This window comes from Rhipicephalus microplus, chromosome 2 (assembly GCF_043290135.1).
Source record: "Rhipicephalus microplus isolate Deutch F79 chromosome 2, USDA_Rmic, whole genome shotgun sequence".
NCBI classification, from domain to species: Eukaryota; Metazoa; Arthropoda; class Arachnida; order Ixodida; family Ixodidae; genus Rhipicephalus; species Rhipicephalus microplus.
Genome location: NC_134701.1, coordinates 225,817,879 through 225,832,594, shown reverse-complemented (window position 1 = coordinate 225,832,594; position 14,716 = coordinate 225,817,879). Strand labels below are relative to the sequence as shown.

The 14,716-nt window shown below is 50.9% G+C and overlaps 1 protein-coding gene and 4 long non-coding RNA genes across 13 annotated transcripts in view; 1 reads left to right on the top strand and 4 right to left on the bottom strand.

Annotated features, from left to right (window-relative positions):
- The window catches only part of LOC119170364 (plexin-B2), a 162,942-nt gene that overhangs the window by 21,629 nt on the left and 126,597 nt on the right, over positions 1–14,716 (top strand). The gene's annotated exons all lie outside the window — the stretch shown is intronic.
- LOC142775270 (uncharacterized) lies at positions 4,412–5,863 on the bottom strand. Its single transcript, XR_012886730.1, has 3 exons — positions 5,735–5,863; positions 4,973–5,651; positions 4,412–4,889 (listed from the first exon to the last, which is right to left on the bottom strand). It is a non-coding gene; the product is annotated as an uncharacterized LOC142775270 (long non-coding RNA).
- On the bottom strand, positions 5,969–7,783 carry LOC142775267 (uncharacterized). Its single transcript, XR_012886728.1, has 3 exons — positions 7,251–7,783; positions 6,114–7,169; positions 5,969–6,030 (listed from the first exon to the last, which is right to left on the bottom strand). It is a non-coding gene; the product is annotated as an uncharacterized LOC142775267 (long non-coding RNA).
- Positions 7,789–8,532, bottom strand: LOC142775279 (uncharacterized). Its single transcript, XR_012886732.1, has 3 exons — positions 8,397–8,532; positions 8,013–8,313; positions 7,789–7,929 (listed from the first exon to the last, which is right to left on the bottom strand). It is a non-coding gene; the product is annotated as an uncharacterized LOC142775279 (long non-coding RNA).
- On the bottom strand, positions 10,129–14,355 carry LOC142775244 (uncharacterized). 4 transcript variants are annotated; one of them, XR_012886715.1, is made up of 5 exons: positions 12,566–14,355; positions 11,806–12,482; positions 11,048–11,724; positions 10,670–10,964; positions 10,129–10,586 (listed from the first exon to the last, which is right to left on the bottom strand). It is a non-coding gene; the product is annotated as an uncharacterized LOC142775244 (long non-coding RNA). The 4 variants fall into 4 exon arrangements; XR_012886717.1 differs by having other exon boundaries at positions 11,806–12,866; positions 12,950–14,355; XR_012886716.1 differs by having other exon boundaries at positions 11,806–14,008; positions 14,092–14,355.

Sequence of the window (14,716 nt, the reverse complement as noted above, 5' to 3'; positions counted from 1 at the left end):
CCAAGTTGCCCTCATCACCGCCTTAATGTCGTACTTTTAAGGCATAAACCCTGTTGTTTATTCCATGGGCCCGCCCAGTAGAGTCGCTGGCCTGCCCTCGCTCTTTCTGGTTGGTTAATCTAAATTTTTGCCGCCATCGTGAAGCACCGCACCACGGAACCACGATAACTCGCGCAGAACACACCACCACACACGCACTGCACTTCATCTCACACTTGTAGATGATGTAGCTGTGGAAGTGTTCATGACGTTATCCAAAGCTGGTGGCAGCGGCCATGTTGGTTACTCCTGTGGGCACCCCAGGAGAAGGCGCTATCCTACCTTGCTGGCCTGCAGGGAAAAGAAGAATCATGATAGTCGTGCCAGGAATGAACACGTACCAAGTTGCCCTCATCGCTGCCTTACTGTTCTACCTTTAAGGCAAAAGCCATGTTGATTATTCCATGGGCCCGCCCAGTAGTCGCTGGCCTGCTGTCTCTCCTCTGGTTGGTTGAATCCAAATGCTTGCTGCCGCCATGAAGCACCGCCCGCACCACAGAACCGCGATCACTCGCGCACAACACACCACCACACACGCACTGCACTTCACTGCACGCTTGTAGATTCTGTAGCTTTCGACATCTTCGTGACGGTATCTAACCCTGGTAGGAGAGGCCATCTTGGTTATTCCCATGGATGCTGCAAGAAGGTGATATCCTGACTTGATGCCCTGTAGGGAAAAGAATAATTTTGTGAGTCATAACAGGAATGAATACGTATCAAGTTGCCCTCATCGTTGCCTTAATGTCCTACCTTTAAGGCAAAAGCCATGTTGTTTATTTCATGGGCCCGCCCAGTAGAGTCGCTGGCCAGCCGTCGTTCCATCTAGTTGGTTAATCTAAATTCTTGCCGCCATCGTGAAGCACTGCACCGCACAACCGAGATCACTCATGCACAACACAACACTACACACGCACTGCACTTCACCTCACACTTGTAGATGGTGTAGCTCTGGAAGTCTTCATGACGTGATCCAAAGCTGGTGGCAGAGGCCATGTTGGTTACTCCTGTGGGCACCGAGAAGAAGGCGCTACCCTATCTTGCTGCCCTGCAGGGAAAAGAAGAATCACTTGAGTTGTGCTAGGAATGAACACGTACCAAGTTGCCCTCATCGCTGCCTTAATGTCCTACCTCTAAGGCGAAAGCCTTGTTGCTTATTATATGGGCGCACCCGTTAAAGGTGCTGGCCTGCTGTCGCTCCTCTGATTCGTTAATCGAAATGCTTGCTGTCGCCGTAAAGTTCCGAGTGCACCACACAACCGTGATCACCGAGCACAACACACCACCACATATGCGCTGCCATTTCCTGCTTGCTTGTAGATGCCATAGCTTTTGACGTCTCCTTTACGTTATCCAACCCTGGTGGCAGAGGCCATGTTGGTTACTCCTGTGGGCACCCCAGGAGAAGGTGCTATCCTACCTTGATGCCCTAGAGAGAAAAGAAAAATCATGTGAGTCGTGCCACGAATGAACACGTGCCAAGTTGTCCTCATCGCCGCCTTATTGTTCTACCTTTAAGGCAAAAGCCATGTTGCTTATTCCCATGGGCCTGCCCAGTAGTCGCTGGCCTGCTGTGTCTCCTCTGGTTGGTTAAATTCAAATGGTTGCTGCCACCATGAAGCACCAAGCGCACCACAAAAATGCGATCACTCGTGCACAACACACCACCACACACGTATTGCACTTCACTGCACGCTTGTAGATGCTGTAGCTCTCGACGTCTTCGTGACGTTATCCAACCCTGGTATCAGAGGCTATCTTGGTTACTCTCATAGGTGCTGGAAGAGGGTGCTATCCTACATTGATGCCCTGTAGGAAAAAGAATATTATGTGAGTCGTGCCTGGAATGAATTCGTACCAAGTTGCCCTCATCGCTGCTCAATGTCCTACCTTTAAGGCAAAAGCCAAATTGCTTATTCCATGGGCCTGCCCAGTAGAGTCGCTGGCCTGCCCTCGCTCCTTCTGGTTGGTTAATCTAAATTCTCGCCGGCATCTTGAAGCACCGCACCACGCAACCGCAATCACTCGCGCACAAAACAACACCACACACGCACTGCACTTCACCTCACACTTGTAGATGATGTAGCTCTGGAAATCTTCATGACGTTATCCGCAGCTGGTGGCAGAGGCCATGCTGGTTACTCCTGTGGGGGCACCCCAGGAGAAGGCGCTATCCTACCTTGCTGCCCTGCAGGGAAAAGAAGAATCATGTGAGTCGTTACAGGAATGAACACGTACCAAGTTGCCCTCATCGCTGCCTTATGTCCTACCTCTAAGGCGAAAGCCTTGTTGCTTATTATATGGGCGCACCCGTTAAAGGTGCTGGCCTGCTGTCGCTCCTCTGATTCGTTAATCCAAATGCTTGCTGCCGCCGTAAAGTTCCGAGCGCACCACACAATCGTGATCACTCGAGCATAACACACCAACACACACGCACTGCAATTTCCTGCACGCTTGTAGATGCCATAGCTCTGGACGTCTTCGTGACGTTATCCAACACTCGTGGCAGAGGCTATGTTGGTTACTCCTGTTGGTTCCCTAGGAGAAGGTGCTATCCTACTTTGCTGCCCTGCAGAGAAAAGAAAAATCATGTGAGTCTTGCCAGGAATGAACACGTACCAAGTTGCCCTCATCGCTGCCTTAATGTCTTACCTTTAAGGCAAAAACGATGTTGCTTATTCCTTGGGCCCGCCCAGTAGAGTCGCTGGCCTGCTGTGTCTCCTCTGGTTGGTTAAATCCAAATGCTTGCTGCCGCAATGAAGCACCGACCGCACCACAAAACTGCCATCACTCGCGCACAACACACGACCACACACGCACGGCACTTCACTGCACGCTTGTAGATGCTCTGTACCTCTCTACATCTTCGTGACGTTATCTAAACCTGGTAGCAGAGGCCATCTTGGTTAATGCCGTGGATGCTGGAAGAAGGTGCTATCCTACCTTTGATGCCCTGTAGGGAAAAGGATAATGACGTCAGTCATAACAGGAATGAATACGTACCAAGTTGCCCTCATCGCCGTCTTAATGTCCTACCTTGAAGGCAAAAGCCATGTTGTTTATTCCATGGGCCCGCCCAGTAGAGTCGCTGGCCTGCCCTCGCTCTTTCTGGTTGGTTAATCTAAATTCTCGCTGCCATTGTGAAGCACTGCACCACGCAACAGCGATCACTCGCGCACAACACACCACCACACACGCACTGCACTTCACCTCACACTTGTAGATGATGTAGCTGTGGAAGTCTTCATGACGTTATCCAAAGCTGGTGGCAGCGGCCATGTTGGTTACTCCTGTGGGCACCCCAGGAGAAGGCACTATCCTACCTTGCTGGCCTGCAGGGAAAAGAAACATCATGTGAGTCGTGCCAGGAATCAACAAGTATCAAGTTGCCCTTATCACCCCCTCAAAGTTTTACCTTTAAGGCAAAAGCCATGTTGCTTATTCCATGGGTCCGCCCAGTAGTCGCTGGCCTGCTGTCTTTCCTCTGGTTAGTTAAATCCAAATGCTTGCTGCCGCCATGAAGCACCACCCGCACCTCAGAACCGCGATCACTCGCGCACAACACACCACCACACACGCACTGCACTTCACTGCACGCTTGTAGATGCTGTAGCTTTCGACGTCTTCATGACGTTATCCAAAGCTGGTGACAGAGGCCATGTTGGTTACTCCTGTGGGCACCCCAGGAGAAGGTGCTATTATACCTTGATGCCCTAGAGAGAAAAGAAAAATCATGTGAGTCGTGCCACGAATGAACACGTACCAAGTTGTCCTCATCGCCGCCTTATTGTTCTATCTTTAAGGCAAAAGCCATGTTGCTTATTCCATGGGCCCGCCCAGTAGTCGCTGGCCTGCTGTGTCTCCTCTGGTTGGTTAAATCCAAATGGTTGCTGCCGCCATGAAGCACGAAGCGCACCACAAAAATGCGATCACTCGCGCACAACACACCACCACACACGTATTGCACTTCACTGCACGCTTGTAGATGCTGTAGCTCTCGACGTCTTCGTGACGTTATCCAACCCTGGTATCAGAGGCTATCTTGGTTACTCTCATAGGTGCTGGAAGAAGGTGCTATCCTACATTGATGCCCTGTAGGAAAAAGAATATTATGTGAGTCGTGCCTGGAATGAATTCGTACCAAGTTGCCCTCATCGCTGCTCAATGTCCTACCTTTAAGGCAAAAGCCAAATTGCTTATTCCATGGGCCTGCCCAGTAGAGTCGCTGGCCTGCCCTCGCTCCTTCTGGTTGGTTAATCTAAATTCTCGCCGGCATCTTGAAGCACCGCACCACGCAACCGCAATCACTCGCGCACAACACAACACCACACACGCACTGCACTTCACCTCACACTTGTAGATGATGTAGCTCTGGAAATCTTCATGACGTTATCCGCAGCTGGTGGCAGAGGCCATGTTGGTTACTCCTGTGGGCACCCCAGGAGAAGGCGCTATCCTACCTTGCTGCCCTGCAGGGAAAAGAAGAATCATGTGAGTCGTTACAGGAATGAACACGTACCAAGTTGCCCTCATCGCTGCCTTATGTCCTACCTCTAAGGCGAAAGCCTTGTTGCTTATTATATGGGCGCACCCGTTAAAGGTGCTGGCCTGCTGTCGCTCCTCTGATTCGTTAATCCAAATGCTTGCTGCCGCCGTAAAGTTCCGAGCGCACCACACAATCGTGATCACTCGAGCACAACACACCAAGACACACGCACTGCAATTTCCTGCACGCTTGTAGATGCCATAGCTCTGGACGTCTTCGTGACGTTATCCAACACTCGTGGCAGAGGCTATGTTGGTTACTCCTGTTGGTTCCCTAGGAGAAGGTGCTATCCTACTTTGCTGCCCTGCAGAAAAAAGAAACATCATGTGAGTCTTGCCAGGAATGAACACGTACCAAGTTGCCCTTATCGCTGCCTTAATGTCTTACTTTTAAGGCAAAAACGATGTTGCTTATTCCATGGGCCCGCCCAGTAGAGTCGCTGGCCTGCTGTGTCTCCTCTGGTTGGTTAAATTCAAATGCTTGCTGCCGCAATGAAGCACCGACCGCACCACAAAACCGCCATCACTCGCGCACAACACACGACCACACACGCACGGCACTTCACTGCACGCTTGTAGATGCTCTGTACCTCTCTACGTCTTCATGACGTTATCCAACCCTGGTAGGAGAGGCCATCTTGGTTACTCCCATGGATGCTGGTAGAAGGTGCTATCCTAACTTGATGCCCTGTAGGGAAAAGAATAATGACGTGAGTCATAACAGGAATGAATACATACCAAGTTGCCCTCATCACCGCCTTAATGTCGTACTTTTAAGGCATAAACCCTGTTGTTTATTCCATGGGCCCGCCCAGTAGAGTCGCTGGCCTGCCCTCGCTCTTTCTGGTTGGTTAATCTAAATTTTTGCCGCCATCGTGAAGCACCGCACCACGGAACCACGATAACTCGCGCAGAACACACCACCACACACGCACTGCACTTCATCTCACACTTGTAGATGATGTAGCTGTGGAAGTGTTCATGACGTTATCCAAAGCTGGTGGCAGCGGCCATGTTGGTTACTCCTGTGGGCACCCCAGGAGAAGGCGCTATCCTACCTTGCTGGCCTGCAGGGAAAAGAAGAATCATGATAGTCGTGCCAGGAATGAACACGTACCAAGTTGCCCTCATCGCTGCCTTACTGTTCTACCTTTAAGGCAAAAGCCATGTTGATTATTCCATGGGCCCGCCCAGTAGTCGCTGGCCTGCTGTCTCTCCTCTGGTTGGTTGAATCCAAATGCTTGCTGCCGCCATGAAGCACCGCCCGCACCACAGAACCGCGATCACTCGCGCACAACACACCACCACACACGCACTGCACTTCACTGCACGCTTGTAGATTCTGTAGCTTTCGACATCTTCGTGACGGTATCTAACCCTGGTAGGAGAGGCCATCTTGGTTATTCCTATGGATGCTGCAAGAAGGTGATATCCTGACTTGATGCCCTGTAGGGAAAAGAATAATTTTGTGAGTCATAACAGGAATGAATACGTATCAAGTTGCCCTCATCGTTGCCTTAATGTCCTACCTTTAAGGCAAAAGCCATGTTGTTTATTTCATGGGCCCGCCCAGTAGAGTCGCTGGCCAGCCGTCGTTCCATCTAGTTGGTTAATCTAAATTCTTGCCGCCATCGTGAAGCACTGCACCGCACAACCGAGATCACTCATGCACAACACAACACTACACACGCACTGCACTTCACCTCGCACTTGTAGATGGTGTAGCTCTGGAAGTCTTCATGACGTGATCCAAAGCTGGTGGCAGAGGCCATGTTGGTTACTCCTGTGGGCACCGAGAAGAAGGCGCTACCCTATCTTGCTGCCCTGCAGGGAAAAGAAGAATCACTTGAGTTGTGCTAGGAATGAACACGTACCAAGTTGCCCTCATCGCTGCCTTAATGTCCTACCTCTAAGGCAAAAGCCTTGTTGCTTATTATATGGGCGCACCCGTTAAAGGTGCTGGCCTGCTGTCGCTCCTCTGATTCGTTAATCGAAATGCTTGCTGTCGCCGTAAAGTTCCGAGTGCACCACACAACCGTGATCACCGAGCACAACACACCACCACATATGCGCTGCCATTTCCTGCTTGCTTGTAGATGCCATAGCTTTTGACGTCTCCTTTACGTTATCCAACCCTGGTGGCAGAGGCCATGTTGGTTACTCCTGTGGGCACCCCAGGAGAAGGTGCTATCCTACCTTGATGCCCTAGAGAGAAAAGAAAAATCATGTGAGTCGTGCCACGAATGAACACTTACCAAGTTGTCCTCATCGCCGCCTTATTGTTCTACCTTTAAGGCAAAAGCCATGTTGCTTATTCCCATGGGCCTGCCCAGTAGTCGCTGGCCTGCTGTGTCTCCTCTGGTTGGTTAAATCCAAATGGTTGCTGCCACCATGAAGCACCAAGCGCACCACAAAAATGCGATCACTCGTGCACAACACACCACCACACACGTATTGCACTTCACTGCACGCTTGTAGATGCTGTAGCTCTCGACGTCTTCGTGACGTTATCCAACCCTGGTATCAGAGGCTATCTTGGTTACTCTCATAGGTGCTGGAAGAGGGTGCTATCCTACATTGATGCCCTGTAGGAAAAAGAATATTATGTGAGTCGTGCCTGGAATGAATTCGTACCAAGTTGCCCTCATCGCTGCTCAATGTCCTACCTTTAAGGCAAAAGCCAAATTGCTTATTCCATGGGCCTGCCCAGTAGAGTCGCTGGCCTGCCCTCGCTCCTTCTGGTTGGTTAATCTAAATTCTCGCCGGCATCTTGAAGCACCGCACCACGCAACCGCAATCACTCGCGCACAAAACAACACCACACACGCACTGCACTTCACCTCACACTTGTAGATGATGTAGCTCTGGAAATCTTCATGACGTTATCCGCAGCTGGTGGCAGAGGCCATGCTGGTTACTCCTGTGGGGGCACCCCAGGAGAAGGCGCTATCCTACCTTGCTGCCCTGCAGGGAAAAAAAGAATCATGTGAGTCGTTACAGGAATGAACACGTACCAAGTTGCCCTCATCGCTGCCTTATGTCCTACCTCTAAGGCGAAAGCCTTGTTGCTTATTATATGGGCGCACCCGTTAAAGGTGCTGGCCTGCTGTCGCTCCTCTGATTCGTTAATCCAAATGCTTGCTGCCGCCGTAAAGTTCCGAGCGCACCACACAATCGTGATCACTCGAGCATAACACACCAACACACACGCACTGCAATTTCCTGCACGCTTGTAGATGCCATAGCTCTGGACGTCTTCGTGACGTTATCCAACACTCGTGGCAGAGGCTATGTTGGTTACTCCTGTTGGTTCCCTAGGAGAAGGTGCTATCCTACTTTGCTGCCCTGCAGAGAAAAGAAAAATCATGTGAGTCTTGCCAGGAATGAACACGTACCAAGTTGCCCTCATCGCTGCCTTAATGTCTTACCTTTAAGGCAAAAACGATGTTGCTTATTCCTTGGGCCCGCCCAGTAGAGTCGCTGGCCTGCTGTGTCTCCTCTGGTTGGTTAAATCCAAATGCTTGCTGCCGCAATGAAGCACCGACCGCACCACAAAACTGCCATCACTCGCGCACAACACACGACCACACACGCACGGCATTTCACTGCACGCTTGTAGATGCTCTGTACCTCTCTACATCTTCGTGACGTTATCTAAACCTGGTAGCAGAGGCCATCTTGGTTAATGCCGTGGATGCTGGAAGAAGGTGCTATCCTACCTTTGATGCCCTGTAGGGAAAAGAATAATGACGTCAGTCATAACAGGAATGAATACGTACCAAGTTGCCCTCATCGCCGTCTTAATGTCCTACCTTGAAGGCAAAAGCCATGTTGTTTATTCCATGGGCCCGCCCAGTAGAGTCGCTGGCCTGCCCTCGCTCTTTCTGGTTGGTTAATCTAAATTCTCGCTGCCATTGTGAAGCACTGCACCACGCAACAGCGATCACTCGCGCACAACACACCACCACACACGCACTGCACTTCACCTCACACTTGTAGATGATGTAGCTGTGGAAGTCTTCATGACGTTATCCAAAGCTGGTGGCAGCGGCCATGTTGGTTACTCCTGTGGGCACCCCAGGAGAAGGCACTATCCTACCTTGCTGGCCTGCAGGGAAAAGAAACATCATGTGAGTCGTGCCAGGAATCAACAAGTATCAAGTTGCCCTTATCACCCCCTCAAAGTTTTACCTTTAAGGCAAAAGCCATGTTGCTTATTCCATGGGTCCGCCCAGTAGTCGCTGGCCTGCTGTCTTTCCTCTGGTTAGTTAAATCCAAATGCTTGCTGCCGCCATGAAGCACCACCCGCACCTCAGAACCGCGATCACTCGCGCACAACACACCACCACACACGCACTGCACTTCACTGCACGCTTGTAGATGCTGTAGCTTTCGACATCTTCGTGACGGTATCTAACCCTGGTAGGAGAGGCCATCTTGGTTGCTCCCATGGATGCTGGTAGAAGGTGCTATCCTAACTTGATGCCCTGTAGGGAAAACAATAATGACGTGAGTCATAACAGGAATGAATACATACCAAGTTGCCCTCATCACCGCCTTAATGTCGTACTTTTAAGGCATAAGCCATGTTGTTTATTCCATGGGCCCGCCCAGTAGAGTCGCTGGCCTGCCCTCGCTCTTTCTGGTTGGTTAATCTAAATTTTTGCCGCCATCGTGAAGCACCGCACCACGGAACCGCGATCACTCGCGCAGAACACACCACCACACACGCACTGCACTTCACCTCACACTTGTAGATGATGTAGCTCTGGAAGTCTTCATGACGTGATCCAAAGCTGGTGGCAGAGGCCATGTTGGTTACTCCTGTGGGCACCGAGAAGAAGGCGCTACCCTATCTTGCTGCCCTGCAGGGAAAAGAAGAATCACTTGAGTTGTGCTAGGAATGAACACGTACCAAGTTGCCCTCATCGCTGCCTTAATGTTCTACTTTTAAGGCAAAAGCCATGTTGATTATTCCATGCGCCCGCCCAGTAGTCGCTGGCCTGCTGTCTCTCCTCTGGTTGGTTGAATCCAAATGCTTGCTGCCGCCATGAAGCACCGCCCGCACCACAGAACCGCGATCACTCGCGCACAACACACCACCACACACGCACTGCACTTCACTGCACGCTTGTAGATGCTGTAGCTTTCGACGTCTTCATGACGTTATCCAAAGCTGGTGACAGAGGCCATGTTGGTTACTCCTGTGGGCACCCAGAAAAAGGCACTATCCTACCTTGCTGCCCTGCAGGGAAAAGAAGAATCATGTGAGTCGTGCCAAAAATGAACACATATCAAGTTGCCCTCATCGCTGCCCCAATGTCCTACCTCTAAGGCGAAAGCCATGTTGCTTATTCTATGGGCGCACCCGGTAAATGTGCTGGCCTGCTGTCGATCCTCTTGTTCGTTAATCCGCTTGCTGTCGCCGTAAAGTTCCGAGCGCACCACACAACCGTGATCACTCGAGCACAACACACCCCCACATGCGCACTGCCATTCCCTGCACGCTTGTAAATGCCATAGCTTTTGATGTCTCTTTGACGTTATCCAACCCTGGTGGCAGAGGCCATGTTGGTTACTCCTGGGGGCACCCCAGGAGAAGGTGCTATCCTACCTTGATGCCCTGCAGGGAAAAGAAAAATCATGTGAGTCGTGCCAGGAATATACACGTGCCAAGTTGCTTTCATCGCCGCCCTAATGTTCTACCTTTAAGGCAAAAGCCATGTTGCTTATTCCATGGGCCCGCCCAGTAGTCGCTGGCCTGCTGTCTCTCCTCTGGTTGGTTGAATCCAAATGCTTGCTGCCGCCATGAAGCACCGCCCGCACCACAGAACCGCGATCACTCGCGCACAACACACCACCACACACGCACTGCACTTCCCTGCACGCTTGTAGATGCTGTACCTTTCGACGTCTTCGTGACGGTATCCAACCCTGGTAAAAGAGGCCATCTTGGTTATTCCCATGGATGCTGCAAGAAGGTGATATCCTGACTTGATGCCCTGTAGGGAAAAGAATAATTTTGTGAGTCATAACAGGAATGAATACGTATCAAGTTGCCCTCATCGTTGCCTTAATGTCCTACCTTTAAGGCAAAAGCCATGTTGTTTATTTCATGGGCCCGCCCAGTAGAGTCGCTGGCCGGCCGTCGTTCCATCTAGTTGGTTAATCTAAATTCTTGCCGCCATCGTGAAGCACTGCACCGCACAACCGAGATCACTCATGCACAACACAACACTACACACGCACTGCACTTCACCTCACACTTGTAGATGATGTAGCTCTGGAAGTCTTCATGACGAGATCCAAAGCTGGTGGCAGAGGCCATGTTGGTTACTCCTGTGGGCACCGAGAAGAAGGCGCTATCCTATCTTGCTGCCCTGCGGGGAAAAGAAGAATCACTTGAGTTGTGCTAGGAATGAACACGTACCAAGTTGCCCTCATCGCTGCCTTAATGTCCTACCTCTAAGGCGAAAGCCTTGTTGCTTATTATATGGGCGCACCCGTTAAAGGTGCTGGCCTGCTGTCGCTCCTCTGATTCGTTAATCGAAATGCTTGCTGTCGCCGTAAAGTTCCGAGTGCACCACACAACCGTGATCACCGAGCACAACACACCACCACATATGCGCTGCCATTTCCTGCTTGCTTGTAGATGCCATAGTTTTTGACGTCTCCTTTACGTTATCCAACCCTGGTGGCAGAGGCCATGTTGGTTACTCCTGTGGGCACCCCAGGAGAAGGTGCTATTATACCTTGATGCCCTAGAGAGAAAAGAAAAATCATGTGAGTCGTGCCACGAATGAACACGTACCAAGTTGTCCTCATCGCCGCCTTATTGTTCTACCTTTAAGGCAAAAGCCATGTTGCTTATTCCATGGGCCCGCCCAGTAGTCGCTGGCCTGCTGTGTCTCCTCTGGTTGGTTAAATCCAAATGGTTGCTGCCGCCATGAAGCACGAAGCGCACCACAAAAATGCGATCACTCGCGCACAACACACCACCACACACGTATTGCACTTCACTGCACGCTTGTAGATGCTGTAGCTCTCGACGTCTTCGTGACGTTATCCAACCCTGGTATCAAAGGCTATCTTGGTTACTCTCATAGGTGCTGGAAGAAGGTGCTATCCTACATTGATGCCCTGTAGGAAAAAGAATATTATGTGAGTCGTGCCTGGAATGAATTCGTACCAAGTTGCCCTCATCGCTGCTCAATGTCCTACCTTTAAGGCAAAAGCCAAATTGCTTATTCCATGGGCCTGCCCAGTAGAGTCGCTGGCCTGCCCTCGCTCCTTCTGGTTGGTTAATCTAAATTCTCGCCGGCATCTTGAAGCACCGCACCACGCAACCGCAATCACTCGCGCACAACACAACACCACACACGCACTGCACTTCACCTCACACTTGTAGATGATGTAGCTCTGGAAATCTTCATGACGTTATCCGCAGCTGGTGGCAGAGGCCGTGTTGGTTACTCCTGTGGGCACCCCAGGAGAAGGCGCTATCCTACCTTGCTGCCCTGCAGGGAAAAGAAGAATCATGTGAGTCGTTACAGGAATGAACACGTACCAAGTTGCCCTCATCGCTGCCTTATGTCCTACCTCTAAGGCGAAAGCCTTGTTGCTTATTATATGGGCGCACCCGTTAAAGGTGCTGGCCTGCTGTCGCTCCTCTGATTCGTTAATCCAAATGCTTGCTGCCGCCGTAAAGTTCCGAGCGCACCACACAATCGTGATCACTCGAGCACAACACACCAAGACACACGCACTGCAATTTCCTGCATGCTTGTAGATGCCATAGCTCTGGACGTCTTCGTGACGTTATCCAACACTCGTGGCAGAGGCTATGTTGGTTACTCCTGTTGGTTCCCTAGGAGAAGGTGCTATCCTACTTTGCTGCCCTGCAGAAAAAAGAAAAATCATGTGAGTCTTGCCAGGAATGAACACGTACCAAGTTGCCCTTATCGCTGCCTTAATGTCTTACTTTTAAGGCAAAAACGATGTTGCTTATTCCATGGGCCCGCCCAGTAGAGTCGCTGGCCTGCTGTGTCTCCTCTGGTTGGTTAAATCCAAATGCTTGCTGCCGCAATGAAGCACCGACCGCACCACAAAACTGCCATCACTCGCGCACAACACACGACCACACACGCACGGCACTTCACTGCACGCTTGTAGATGCTCTGTACCTCTCTACATCTTCGTGACGTTATCTAAACCTGGTAGCAGAGGCCATCTTGGTTAATGCCGTGGATGCTGGAAGAAGGTGCTATCCTACCTTTGATGCCCTGTAGGGAAAAGAATAATGACGTCAGTCATAACAGGAATGAATACGTACCAAGTTGCCCTCATCGCCGTCTTAATGTCCTACCTTGAAGGCAAAAGCCATGTTGTTTATTCCATGGGCCCGCCCAGTAGAGTCGCTGGCCTGCCCTCGCTCTTTCTGGTTGGTTAATCTAAATTCTCGCTGCCATTGTGAAGCACTGCACCACGCAAGAGCGATCACTCGCGCACAACACACCACCACACACGCACTGCACTTCACCTCACACTTGTAGATGATGTAGCTGTGGAAGTCTTCATGACGTTATCCAAAGCTGGTGGCAGCGGCCATGTTGGTTACTCCTGTGGGCACCCCAGGAGAAGGCACTATCCTACCTTGCTGGCCTGCAGGGAAAAGAAACATCATGTGAGTCGTGCCAGGAATCAACAAGTATCAAGTTGCCCTTATCACCCCCTCAAAGTTTTACCTTTAAGGCAAAAGCCATGTTGCTTATTCCATGGGTCCGCCCAGTAGTCGCTGGCCTGCTGTCTTTCCTCTGGTTAGTTAAATCCAAATGCTTGCTGCCGCCATGAAGCACCACCCGCACCTCAGAACCGCGATCACTCGCGCACAACACACCACCACACACGCACTGCACTTCACTGCACGCTTGTAGATGCTGTAGCTTTCGACATCTTCGTGACGGTATCTAACCCTGGTAGGAGAGGCCATCTTGGTTGCTCCCATGGATGCTGGTAGAAGGTGCTATCCTAACTTGATGCCCTGTAGGGAAAACAATAATGACGTGAGTCATAACAGGAATGAATACATACCAAGTTGCCCTCATCACCGCCTTAATGTCGTACTTTTAAGGCATAAGCCATGTTGTTTATTCCATGGGCCCGCCCAGTAGAGTCGCTGGCCTGCTGTGTCTCCTCTGGTTGGTTAAATCCAAATGCTTGCTGCCGCAATGAAGCACCGACCGCACCACAAAACTGCCATCACTCGCGCACAACACACAACCACACACGCACGGCACTTCACTGCACGCTTGTAGATGCTCTGTACCTCTCTACATCTTCGTGACGTTATCTAAACCTGGTAGCAGAGGCCATCTTGGTTAATGCCGTGGATGCTGGAAGAAGGTGCTATCCTACCTTTGATGCCCTGTAGGGAAAAGGATAATGACGTCAGTCATAACAGGAATGAATACGTACCAAGTTGCCCTCATCGCCGTCTTAATGTCCTACCTTGAAGGCAAAAGCCATGTTGTTTATTCCATGGGCCCGCCCAGTAGAGTCGCTGGCCTGCCCTCGCTCTTTCTGGTTGGTTAATCTAAATTCTCGCTGCCATTGTGAAGCACTGCACCACGCAACAGCGATCACTCGCGCACAACACACCACCACACACGCACTGCACTTCACCTCACACTTGTAGATGATGTAGCTGTGGAAGTCTTCATGACGTTATCCAAAGCTGGTGGCAGCGGCCATGTTGGTTACTCCTGTGGGCACCCCAGGAGAAGGCACTATCCTACCTTGCTGGCCTGCAGGGAAAAGAAACATCATGTGAGTCGTGCCAGGAATCAACAAGTATCAAGTTGCCCTTATCACCCCCTCAAAGTTTTACCTTTAAGGCAAAAGCCATGTTGCTTATTCCATGGGTCCGCCCAGTAGTCGCTGGCCTGCTGTCTTTCCTCTGGTTAGTTAAATCCAAATGCTTGCTGCCGCCATGAAGCACCACCCGCACCTCAGAACCGCGATCACTCGCGCACAACACACCACCACACACGCACTGCACTTCACTGCACGCTTGTAGATGCTGTAGCTTTCGACGTCTTCATGACGTTATCCAAAGCTGGTGACAGAGGCCATG